Source organism: Jaculus jaculus, chromosome 3 (genome assembly GCF_020740685.1).
Source record: "Jaculus jaculus isolate mJacJac1 chromosome 3, mJacJac1.mat.Y.cur, whole genome shotgun sequence".
Lineage (NCBI taxonomy): Eukaryota > Metazoa > Chordata > Mammalia > Rodentia > Dipodidae > Jaculus > Jaculus jaculus.
The window spans coordinates 77,814,591-77,827,079 of record NC_059104.1 but is presented as its reverse complement, the minus strand read 5'-3'; the positions used below and the strand labels follow the sequence as shown (position 1 = coordinate 77,827,079).

Sequence of the window (12,489 nt, the reverse complement as noted above, 5' to 3'; positions counted from 1 at the left end):
AACTTAAAAAGATAAATAAACAAGGACAAATGAAAATAACAATGACAACTCAAATAATAATAATAGTAATAATCAAGCCAATAGAAAAGCATAAAGTACACAAGATTTACATTACAGAATGGAATGCATGAGATTTCCAAGAACTTGAGAAATGGACACTTGGACAATCCAGCTTCTATAAAATAAAAATTTCTCTTCTTTTCAAGTCTCTGTGTGTATTGATTATAAGTAACTGTCTTTCTCCCTTTAGACTAGAGTCCATGAGAGGACAGTGTTTGCTCTTCATGATTCCTTACTGTAGTCACCAGCCTGGCATAAGTAAATATGTGTTGTAAGAGAGAACTTTGTCCACTTTCCATAGTCTGCAGAAAGTCAATGTATTAATTTTCTCCGAATTACAGCATCAATAACATGGATAGGTAAGTAGGTAGATAGATGGTAGAGAAGTAGAAAGAAAGAGAGAGAAGTAAAGAGAGAGAGAGAGAGAGAGAGAGAGAGAGAGAGAGAGAGAGAGAGAGGAAAAAGAAGAGAACCTGAGAGAGAGAATGCAGATTTCTTAAGGAATTTAGCCCATAAAATGTCAGAGGACAAGAAGCTCCACAATATGCTGACCACAATCTGGAGATCCTGGTTGGGGCAGCATGGTTGAATTCAAGCCCAGAGTTCCTAAAACAAAGAAAGCAAAACATGTAAGTAATGCTCTAAGATGAAGGCCTGTGAACCTGTGGGTGTGACTGTTGATGTATGTCCCAAAATTCAAAGACCCCCCCAAAGCTTGCCTGGATTTTTGATGTCCAGAGAAATTAGAGTAGTATATTACAGCTCTAGGACACATATAAAAATATTTTCCCTTCTTCTATTTTTGCTCAGTTGATCCCCAGCCAATTGGGTGGTCCCCACCTACAGTGTTGGTGGATTTTCATCACCTAGTATACTAGAATTCACATGTTAATCCCCTTTGGAACCTGCATAGACACTTTCTTAGTAAAGTTCCTAGGTATTCTTTAACCCAGACACACTGATATCAAAAATTAGCCAACACATTTCCGGAATCTGACAACAAAGACCCAATGCCAAACCACTTGTAATCACATCCATCCCTCACTTGTCCCCAAAAGCATCAGCAGTAGCACATTGAAGGCATGGATTGCATTACAACATCTCCCTCTGGAAAAGCTAGAGATGCCTATAAATGGATCTGTTCGTACAGTCATACAGAAAATCAGCTTCATTACTTTATAGTCACACTTCATACCAGTCTATAAATCAAAGAACAAATACAATATATTGAGACTCACAAGATCTAAAATGTGTTTTTTATATCTAGTAGTATTATCGGTTTTACCCCTCCCTATCTGACTGTAGAGAGTTAGACAGAAATGGATCTCCCTGCTTGGGGACTCAGAGTATGGAAGACAGAATGCCCATCAGTGGCAGACTTCTCTGAGACTAAGTTTCCCATGCATAAATGGGAAAATCAATACTGTTATATTTCCTTTAAATAACTCAAAACATTGTATATATGGTGTCTTGTAAAGATTGGAACATAAGAACTTGGGACACAAGTATTATAAAATAACTTTACTTAAATTTCCTGCTAAGATGAATCTGAGCCTTCTATGTCCAAGAAAATAGTTAGAACTTATGTTCTTGGTTACTTAACTATTTTCTCATATACCTCTTTTTCTTTTTAAACAGAATAGAGAGGATTAGGTTGGTCTTTAATTCACAATTCTCTTACTTCAACCTCCTAAGTGGCAGAAGCCAAGTGTTTCCTTATACTATTCATTTGTGTGTTTTTTTTTTTGACTAATCTATTTATTCACTCATTAATTCAATCATTCTTTTGTGGGGGAGGGATACCAACATTTATTGAATAGGTAAGAAGTTTGTCTCATAAAGGAAATAAATAAGATATCACAGTATGGTATGAGAAGACAAGATAAAAATCAATATAAGATGCTGTATGATGTAGGAACTGGGCCATCTGAATTAGATAAACATTCTCAGAAAGATACTCAGGGAAGAAGACTCCTAGTCTCTCTTGTAAATACTGAGTAAGTTTAGACCTATTTGGTTTCTTATGTTTGAATCTGAGGAGATGGTGTTATCAATGACTGAGGAATAGAAAACATAGTAGGCATCGAGTGGAGACCAGGTGTTAAAGCTGAATTTGAGATGCTGGTAAGTAAGAACAGTTTGTTAGCAGTTGGTTTTGAGTCTTAGAAAGAGACAATGTTTGCAGCTAGAGATATGCAAATCATCTTCATGTCAGTGGGAGGTAAAACTGTAAGTACTCATTCAACTAGAGCAGTAGAGTAAGGAGGAAAAAAACAGTGCAAGTAAGATGGCGGCGTAGGTACCACGCCAAAGCAGCCTAGGGGGGAAAAAGACCAAAAAAACTCAGCAAAATACACACTTTTACTAAAAAGTGAGGTGTATAGGAAATTGAGGCGGCAGCGGAGAAATAGAAGAGTTCCAGAGCATCCAGAGCCTGCACAGGCGGGAACAGTGGCTCCGGGGCGGCTCGGCCACCCGCCGCAGCCGCGGAGCGGCAGAAAGCCGCCGGACTCTCGGCTCGAGCCGCAGGAAAAGCCAGGTGCGGGATTTTCCCCTCACACCGCGCTCTCCGCAACACGGGAAACATGAGGGGAGAGCGGCAGCGAGCAGCGGAGGAGCAGACCGCGAGGTAGAAGCACACGTGGAACAGCGATACAACCAGAGCAGCCTTGGCTCCCTCCCCCAACGCCTGAGCCCAGCTCCAGCGAACACAGCAGCGGCCCGGGACCGGCCACGCCAACTTGGGCTGACAGCAGGACCCAAGCAGGAGCAGAGTTTGGCAGCAACTTCAGCGGCTCCAGAACCGGTACCAGCAGCCCCAGCAGCAGCGGACCCCGGAGCGGCAGTGGCGGCAGATCCCGCAGCAGCGGCTTCGGGGTGAGCAGCGGCGGTGGACACGGCAGCGACAGCTTCAGCAGCGGTGGTGGCTCCGGTGGTGGCAGCTACAACAGCAGCAGAGGCAGCAGCAGCGGCTCAGTTTGCCCCGTAGGAAAAGCAAGTGCCCAGCTCCAGAAATCAGAACAGCAGCCCGACGACCCAGGCAGCAACTTGACTGAGACCACAATCACCCAAGGTAACTGGGATTGCACCAGGGAAGGGACTCACGTGGTCACAAGCTGACTTGGATACCTCAACAGACCAGAAATCTTAACCTCTTTGTTGATAGAGGATCTGGTCATTATAATAACTACTCTTGCATACATACTCGGGGCTGTTTTTGATTGAATGTGTACAGTGTTTAGTTAAATTTTAGAATCTACCAGTATTTTATTCCACTCAGCCTGCTTGAATACTCCTATAGCAGGGAAACTCAACCCCTAAGAACATCTTTGTAGATACTCTGAGAGTCTTAAGAGCCACACCTAATACCTTAAGGTCCTACCCTGAAAATATATTACATCAAATCAATTGATACAGCTAAGAATACACAGCTAGCTAGAAAATCCAAGCATTAACTTAATCCAAGATGCAAAAATATATACAGTATAACACAAGAAACACTAAAAAGCAAGACGATATAAATCCACCTAAAAGTATTAATGCATCAGAAATGTCCTCCAGTGAGAAAGAGTTAGAGGAAATGCCTGAGAAAGAGTTCAAAAGAATAATTATAAATATGTTCAAAGAGGTCAAAGAACACATGAAAACAATCAAAGAAGAAATCAAAGAGGAAATCAAAGGAATCAAAGAAGAGGCAGGACACCAATTTAATGAAATAAAGAAGGCAATACAAGACATAAATAGGGAAATAGAAATAATAAAGAAAAACCAGTCAGAATTACTAGCAATGAAGAACACAGTTAATGAAATAAAAAAACTCTGTAGAAAATCTCACCAGTAGGATGGATGAGGAGGACAGAATATCTAAGCTAGAAGATCAGGTGGCAGACCTAATGCAGTCCAACAAAGAGAAAGACAAACTTATAGAAAAGTATGAGTGGGAATTTCAAGATATTCGGGACACTATGAAAATATCCAATATAAGAATTCAGGGCATAGTAGAAGGAGAAGAACTCCACTCCAGAAGCATAGTAGGCATCTTCAATAAATCATAGAGGAAAATTTTCCCCAAATTGGGAAAGAGGTGCCAATACAGATACAGGAAGCCTTTAGAACCCCAGCCAGACAAAACCCAGAAAGAAACTCTCCTCGCCACATTATACTCAAACTTCCAAACACACAAACCAAAGAAAAAATATTGAAAGCAGTTAGAGAGAAAAATCAAGTTACCTACAAAAGAAAGCCCATCAGGATTACAGCAGATTATTCAACACAAACTTTTAAAGCCAGAAGGGCTTGGAGAGATATATTCCAAGTTCTGAAAGATAACAACTGTCAACCAAGGTTACTTTATCCTGCAAAGTTATCCATCCAAATAGATGGAGAAATAAAGACATTCCATGACAAAAGCAGGTTAAAGGAGTATTTGAAGACAAAACCAGCTCTACAGAAAATACTTGATAGAATCCTCCTTGCTGAACAAAAGGAAAAGCACACATATAAGGAACCTAGAAAAAACCAGCTATACTCAAATACCAGTTAACAGAAGAGAGCACAGGTAGAACCAGTAACACACACACACACACACAAATGGCAAACATAAATACACACCTTTCAATAATATCTCTTAATATCAACGGTCTCAATGCCCCAACGAAAAGACATAGATTTGCAGACTGGGTTAAAAAGCAGGATCCTACAATTTGTTGTCTCCAAGAAACTCACCTTTCTACAAAGGATAGACATTATCTTAGGGTGAAAGGTTGGAAGACGGTGTTTCAAGCAAATGGGCCTAGAAAACAAGCAGGGGTTGCTATCCTAATATCAGACAGGGTAGACTTTAGTCCGACGTTAGTCAAAAAAGATAAGGAAGGTCACTTTATATTGATTAAGGGCACACTCCAACAGGAGGACATTACAATCCTAAACATATATGCACCTAACATGGGGGCTCCCAAATTCGTCAAACAAACACTATTAGAACTAAGGTCACAGATAACACCAAACACAGTGGTGGTGGGTGACTTTAACACCCCACTCTCATCAATTGACAGGTCATCCAGGGAAAGAATAAACAGAGAGGCATCTGGACTAAATGAGGTCATAGAAGGAATGGACCTAGCAGATATATACAGGACATTCCATCCAAAGCCTGCAGAATATACATTCTTTTCAGCAGCACATAGAACACTCTCTAAAATAGACCATATATTAGGACACAAAGCAAATCTTAACAAATTCAGGAAAATTGAAATAATTCCTTGCATTCTATCTGACCACAATGGAATTAAACTACAAATCAGTAGCAAGAAAGGCTATAGAGCATACACAAAATCATGGAAACTAAACAATACACTACTAAATGATGAGTGGGTCAATGAAGAAATCAAAAAGGAAATCAAAAAATTTATAGAGTCAAATGATAATGAGAACACAACATACCAAAATCTCTGGGACACAATGAAGGCAGTTCTAAGAGGTAAATTTATAGCCTTAAGTGCCTATATTAAGAAATTAGAAAGGTCCCAAGTAAACGACCTAATGCTTCGCCTTAAAGCCTTGGAAAAAGAAGAACAAGGCAAACCAAAAAGTAGTAGACGGGAAGAAATAATAAAGATTAGGGCAGAAATTAATGAAATAGAAACAAAAAGAACAATCCAAAGAATTAATGAAACAAAGAGTTGGTTCTTTGAAAGGATAAACAAGATTGATAAACCCTTAGCAAATCTGACCAAAAGAAAGAGAGAAAAGACACAAATTAATAAAATCAGAGATGAACAAGGTAACATCACAACAGATTCCAGAGAAATTCAAAAAATTATAGGGACATACTATAAAAGCATATACGCCCCAAAGTATGAAAATCTGAAAGAAATGGATGATTTCCTTGATCTATATGACCTACCTAAATTAAATCAAAATGAGATTAATCACTTAAATAGACCTATAACAAACATGGAGATCCGAGCAGTTATCAATAATCTCCCAACTAAAAAAAGCCCAGGCCCGGATGGATTCACTGCTGAATTTTACCAGACTTTTAAGGAAGAGCTAACACCATTGCTTCTTAAGCTTTTCCAGGAAATAGAAAAAGAAGGAATCCTACCAAACTCCTTCTATGAGGCCAGCATCACCCTGATACCAAAACCAGGCAAAGATAGAACAAAAAAAGAAAATTACAGACCAATCTCCCTCATGAACATAGATGAAAAAATTCTCAACAAAATATTGGCAAACAGAATACAAGAGTATATCAAAAAGATCATTCACCCTGACCAAGTAGGCTTTATCCCAGAGATGCAGGGATGGTTCAACATACGCAAATCTATGAATGTAATACATTACATAAACGGGTTGAAGGACAAAAATCACATGATCATCTCATTAGATGCAGAGAAAGCATTTGACAAAATCCAACATCCCTTCATGATAAAAGTCCTACAGAGACTGGGAATAGAAGGAACATATCTCAATATAATAAAGGCTATTTATGACAAGCCTACAGCCAACATATTACTAAATGGGGAAAAACTGGAAGCTTTTCCACTAAAATCAGGAACAAGACAAGGGTGTCCACTGTCTCCACTTCTATTTAATATAGTTTTGGAAGTCTTAGCCATAGCAATAAGGCAAGAGACACACATAAAAGGGATACAAATTGGAAAGGAAGAAATCAAGTTATCATTATTTGCAGATGACATGATTCTATACATAAAGGACCCTAAAGACTCTACTAGCAAGCTGTTAGAGCTGATCAAATCCTACATCAATGTAGCAGGATACAAAATAAATACACAGAAATCAGTAGCCTTCGTATATGCTAACAACAAACACACAGAGGATGAAATCAGAGAATCACTCCCATTCACAATTGCATCAAAAAAAATAAAATACCTTGGAATAAACCTAACCAAGGAAGTAAAGAATCTATACAATGAGAACTTTAAAACACTCAAGCGAGAAATTGCAGAAGACACTAGAAAGTGGAGAAACATCCCTTGTTCCTGGCTTGGAAGAATCAATATTGTGAAAATGGCAATCTTACCTAAAGCAATCTACACATTTAATGCAATCCCTATCAAAATTCCAAAGGCTTTCTTCATGGAAATAGAAAAAACAATCCAAAAATTCATTTGGAATCACAAAAAACCTCGAATATCTAAAATAATACTGAGCAACAAAAAAGAGGCTGGTGGTATCACCATACCTGATTTTAACCTATACTACAGAGCCATAGTAACAAAAACAGCATGGTACTGGCACAAAAACAGACATGTAGATCAGTGGAACAGAATAGAGGACCCAGATGTAAGCCCAAGTAGCTATAGCCACCTGATATTCGATAAAAATGCCAAAAATACTCATTGGAGAAGACACAGCCTCTTCAGCAAATGGTGTTTTGAAAACTGGATAAATATCTGCAGAAGGATGAAAATAGATTCTTCTCTCTCGCCATGCACAAGAATTAAGTCCAAATGGAGTAAAGACCTTAACATCAGACCAGAAACTTTGAAACTGCTAGAGGAAAAAGTAGGGGAAACCCTTCAACATATTGGTCTTGGCAAAGACTTTCTGAATACAACCCCAATTGCTCAGGCAATAAAACCACAGATTAACCACTGGGACCTAATGAAATTACAAAGATTTTGCACCGCAAAGGACACAGTGAAACAAGCAAAGAGGCAACCTACAGAATGGGAAAAAATCTTCGCCAGCTATATATCTGATAGAGGATTAATATCTAGGATATACAAAGAACTCAAAAAGTTAACCAATAAGGAATCAAACAAGCCAATCAAAAAATGGGCTAAGGAGCTAAATAGAGAGTTCTCAAAGGAAGAAATACGAATGGCATATAAGCACCTAAAAAAATGTTCTACGTCACTAGTCATCAGGGAAATGCAGATTAAAACTACATTGAGATTCCATCTCACTCCTGTCAGATTGGCCACCATCATGAAAACAAATGATCATAAATGTTGGCGGGGATGTGGAAAAAAAGGAACCCTTCTTCACTGCTGGTGGGAATGCAATCTGGTCCAGCCATTGTGGAAAACAGTGTGGAGGTTCCTAAAGCAGCTAGAGATTGATCTACCATATGACCCAGCTATAGCACTCCTAGGCATATATCCAAAGGACTCATCTCATTTCCTTAGAAGTACATGCTCAACCATGTTTATTGCTGCTCAATTTATAATAGCTGGGAAATGGAACCAGCCTAGATGTCCCTCAACAGATGAGTGGATAATGAAGATGTGGTACATTTATACAATGGAGTTCTACTCAGCGGTAAAGAAAAATGAAGTTATGAAATTTGCAGAAAAATGGATGGACCTGGAAAGTATTATACTAAGTCAGGTAACCCAGGCCCAGAAAGCCAAGCGCCACATGTTCTCTCTCATATGGGTGTCCTAGCTACAGATGACTGGGCTTCTGTGTGAGAATGAAAATACTTAGTAGCAGAGGCCAGTAAGTTGAAAAGGAGACATAAAGGGTGGAGAAAGGAAGGGAGGAGGATACTTAATAGGTTGATATTGTATATATGTAATTACAATGATTGTAATGGGGAGGTAATATGATTGAGAATGGAATTTCAAACGGGAAAGTGTGGGGGTGGGGAGGGAGGTAATTACCATGGGATATATTTTATAATCATGGAAAATGTTAATAAAAATTAAAAAAAAAAAACAGTGCAAATTCTGGGCAGGAATTCTTCCAGAGTGATTGGAAGGAGAGGAGAAGTGGACAGAAACACAGAAGACCATTAAGAAATAACAAACTATCAAGAAATCTTGTAGGAGACTTGAAGATAAGAGTGATTGTATTAGTTATCTTTCTCATTGATGTGACAAAGTACCTGGAAAAGGTAACTTAGGAAGGAAGGAAGGAAGGAAGGAAGGAAGGAAGGAAGGAAGGAAGGAAGGAAGGAAGGAAGGAAGGAAGGAAGGGGGGAAGGAAAAAAGGAAGGGAGGAGAGAAGAAATGGAGGGGGGAAGGAAGGGTTTATTTTGGTTCACAGCTTGACTGTGCATGGAAGTTATCATGGCTGGAGCATGAGCAGTTGGTCACATTGCATCCACAGTCCGGAAACAGAGATGAATCCTGCTGCTCAGCTCGCTTTCTCTTTTTATTTAGTCTGGGACCTCAATCCCATGGAATGCTCTACCAACATTCAGCGTAGGTTTTATACTCTAATTAATTCATTCTAGAAACTCTTCTACAGTCGTGCCCAGAGCTTTATCTCCTGTGTTATTCTAGATCCATAACACTGGCAATCAACATTAACCATCACCATTTTTCATGATGTTCCAGAGGATTCAGCTCAGCAAAGATTGAACAAGCAGTTAGCCATTGAGCAGCAGCAGAAGTAACAAATAGAGGAATGAATGGAGCTTGAGGCAAAGAGAAAAAAATGAGGCATCTGTCAACTTGTCTGTTAAAGAATGATTAGAGAGACAGTGGGACTCTAATTTGACACAATATTAGGCTAAGGTGGAGGTTAGCCCTGTGTACATTTTTGTTTCTTCAGAGACTTAACTGTTTATGTATGTTATCTGAAGAGTAAGAATTCCTTCAAAGTAGTGCAAATTGCCTTTGCTCGCAACATTGTATATATAGTAAATGATTAATACACACAGAAGGGTGGATTAAAACCAGAAATCCCATCTCTGGATTCACTGAGAGATAGGTTAACAAAGAAACATGCAAAAATTCTGAGTACCTACATTATGTGATCATCATCTTATAGTGCCAGACACTGGGATTCACAGCTGCTGGGCACTACCTAATGCGACTCCAGAAGGTGGGAAGTAGAGACAGAAGAATCACAAGTTCCAAGCCAGCCTCAGTTACATCATGTGATCCTGTCTCAAAAGAAAGGAAAAAAGAAGGATGGAGAAAGAAAAAAGCAGGATGAAGGAAGGAAAGAAGCTAATAGTATATACTACACAGAGAAGAAATACTGTTTTAAGTCATTTTGAGAAATGAAATGTAGAAAATTCTAAATGTTTTACTCTTTGCCCTCTGAATTTATGGCTATATTACCAATATCCAGAATGTTTCCTGGCATGTAGTACATTTTCCAAAAATTTATTGAATTAATACTAAAAATGACTATATATTTCTAGTACATAACCATCAATAATCTAATGATCTAAGATTCACATGACAAATATGAAAAAATAAAAGGTTATTGTCCTCCTCGCTTGAATATTGGATAAATTTTACTGGTAGCAATTTAGCTGGAGATTAAACAGAACTAAGAATATCACTTTAAAAATCTTATGGTCATGGGTTGGAGAGATGGCTTAGCAGTTAAGCGCTTGCTTGTGAAGCCCAAGGACCCTGGTTCAAGGCTCAATTCCCCAGGACCCATGTTAGCCAGATGCACAAGGGTGTGCAAGCATCTGGAATTCCTTAGCAGTGGCTGGAAGCCCTGGCACACCCATTCTTTCCCCCCCCCCCCTCTCTCTCTCTCTCTCTCTCTCTCTCTGCCTCTTTCTCTGTCACTCTCAAATAAATAAATAAAAATAAAAATTTTTTTTTTTAAATCTTAGGCTAAGGCTGGAGAGATGGCTCAGCAGTTAAGGCATTTGCTTGTAAAGCCAAAGGTTCTGGGTTCGATTCTCCAGGACCCACATAAGCCAGATGCACAAGAGGGCACATGCGTCTGGAGTTTGTTTGCAGTGGCAGGAGGCCTTAGCACTCCCATTCTCCCCCCTGCCTCTTTTTCTCTCAAATAAATAAATAAAATATATATTTAAAAAACCTAATGCTATATATTTCCATATTGGAATGGATTAGCATTAGTATTGTGAAAAGTTGGTGATGTTGGGAAAGCAGCAGGAGGTGCCATATGGCTAACAAACAGAGCCAATGGGGTATTTTGCACATGTGGATAGAGATAGAAATGTAGAGATAAATAAAATTAGATATGCATATATATATATGCATATATGTCTAGAGCAACAAAGAAAGAGTGCATAAGAGATACAGAGACAAAGGCAGAGAGAAACAGAAAAAGCACTTAATATTAACTCACTGGCTTGTGTGGTAATGGAGACTGCAGCATGGGCTGGCAGTGTGAAAACCCAGGCAAAGTTGAGACTGTAGTTTGAGCCCTAGCGCTACCTGATGGAAGAAGAGTTTCTTCCTCCCTACTGTTTCTGTATTCAGACCTTCTGCTGATTGGATAAAGCCCACCCACATATGGTCTACAATCTGCTTCCATCCCAGAAATATCCAGAATCCTGTCCATCATTGCCCAGCTAAGTCAACCCATACAATAATCATCACATATTTCCATGCCCCTCTGAAGCATTGCCCCCAAAGGACTTAAACAAATATACTTTTAGAAATGTCACACAAGAGTGAAGGGAGAAAAAAGCCCTACCCTCCAATCCCAGTGCTTTTACCAAGGACAAGCTAATGCTTATCATTTCTGACTCAGAAGACAAAGCCCAGTTAGAGTTTAAAAATTCAAATTATAAAGTGCTAAAAAGACATAGTGCATTGATTGAATGGATTTTACCCAGAGTGCAATTTGTTTTTCCCTTTTGTAAGTGGGGAAGAGGTTCTAAAGAGGTACACAGCAAAAGGATAGATGCCACAAAGTGTAAAAAAGAATATGGACTACAGAGAGACCAAAAATAGCTCTCTAACAGTCATAAGTACTCAGAGCATCAATTTACCTACATCTACTTTGGAAAAAATCAGAAATTAAACATGACCCTATGCATGGCCTAGATGTCAATGTGGCAGTTTGATCTGGGGTGGGGAATAAAAAGGAAGTTGGGAGAAGGAGAAGTTTCAAGGTATACCCTGGCCATGTTCAGCTGGAGGGAAGATGAAAAGGAGCTAGACCCATCTCATGATGTTCATAGTAATTTCCATTGTTATTTCAAAATGAATTGGTTGGTTGCCTGCCTCATGCTCAGCAGGCTTATAACACAGGGCAAAGCTCCAACCATTGATTAGAAAGTGGAGGTTGGGAATATATATCCACCTAGGCTCTGGAACTGAGTTTAAAACATGGAGAAGACCCTGTCTTGATCAAAAGATTAAACTCTAAGGTTTACAGCACCAGAGAGAATATCAAATCTACTTCTAACCAAACTACTACTGCTGAACCAGCTTTCCATCTCTGACAAATTACCTAAGGTGAATAAATTAAAGAAGGCTTTATATTTTGCTCATGAGTTCAGGGTTTCTGTCCCCCAGGCACTTGCACTTCCACTGAGGGCCTAAGGCACACCATGCATGATGACAGGGGAGGCTGTTCTTCCCACCCTAGCCCTAAAGAGGCAAGAGAAGCAAAGCTTCTAGATTTTGTCTTCAGTGGTAGACCCCAACCAACCTAAATTCCTTTCCCTAGGCCCATCTCCTTGGGGTTCTACCACAATAGCATCCCAATGTACTACTGGCTAGAGTC

The 12,489-nt window shown here is 39.3% G+C and overlaps 1 protein-coding gene across 5 annotated transcripts in view; it reads right to left on the bottom strand.

Annotated features, from left to right (window-relative positions):
- The window catches only part of Opcml (opioid binding protein/cell adhesion molecule like), a 1,382,967-nt gene that overhangs the window by 643,340 nt on the left and 727,138 nt on the right, over positions 1-12,489 (bottom strand). The window contains exon 1 of one of the 5 annotated variants that reach the window (XM_045145871.1): positions 9,785-9,804. The exons of the other annotated variants lie outside the window; for them this stretch is intronic. The gene's annotated coding sequence lies outside the window, so the exon portion shown is untranslated. Of the gene's footprint in view, positions 1-9,784; positions 9,805-12,489 lie in introns of those variants that run through there. 5 annotated transcript variants of the gene reach the window in all.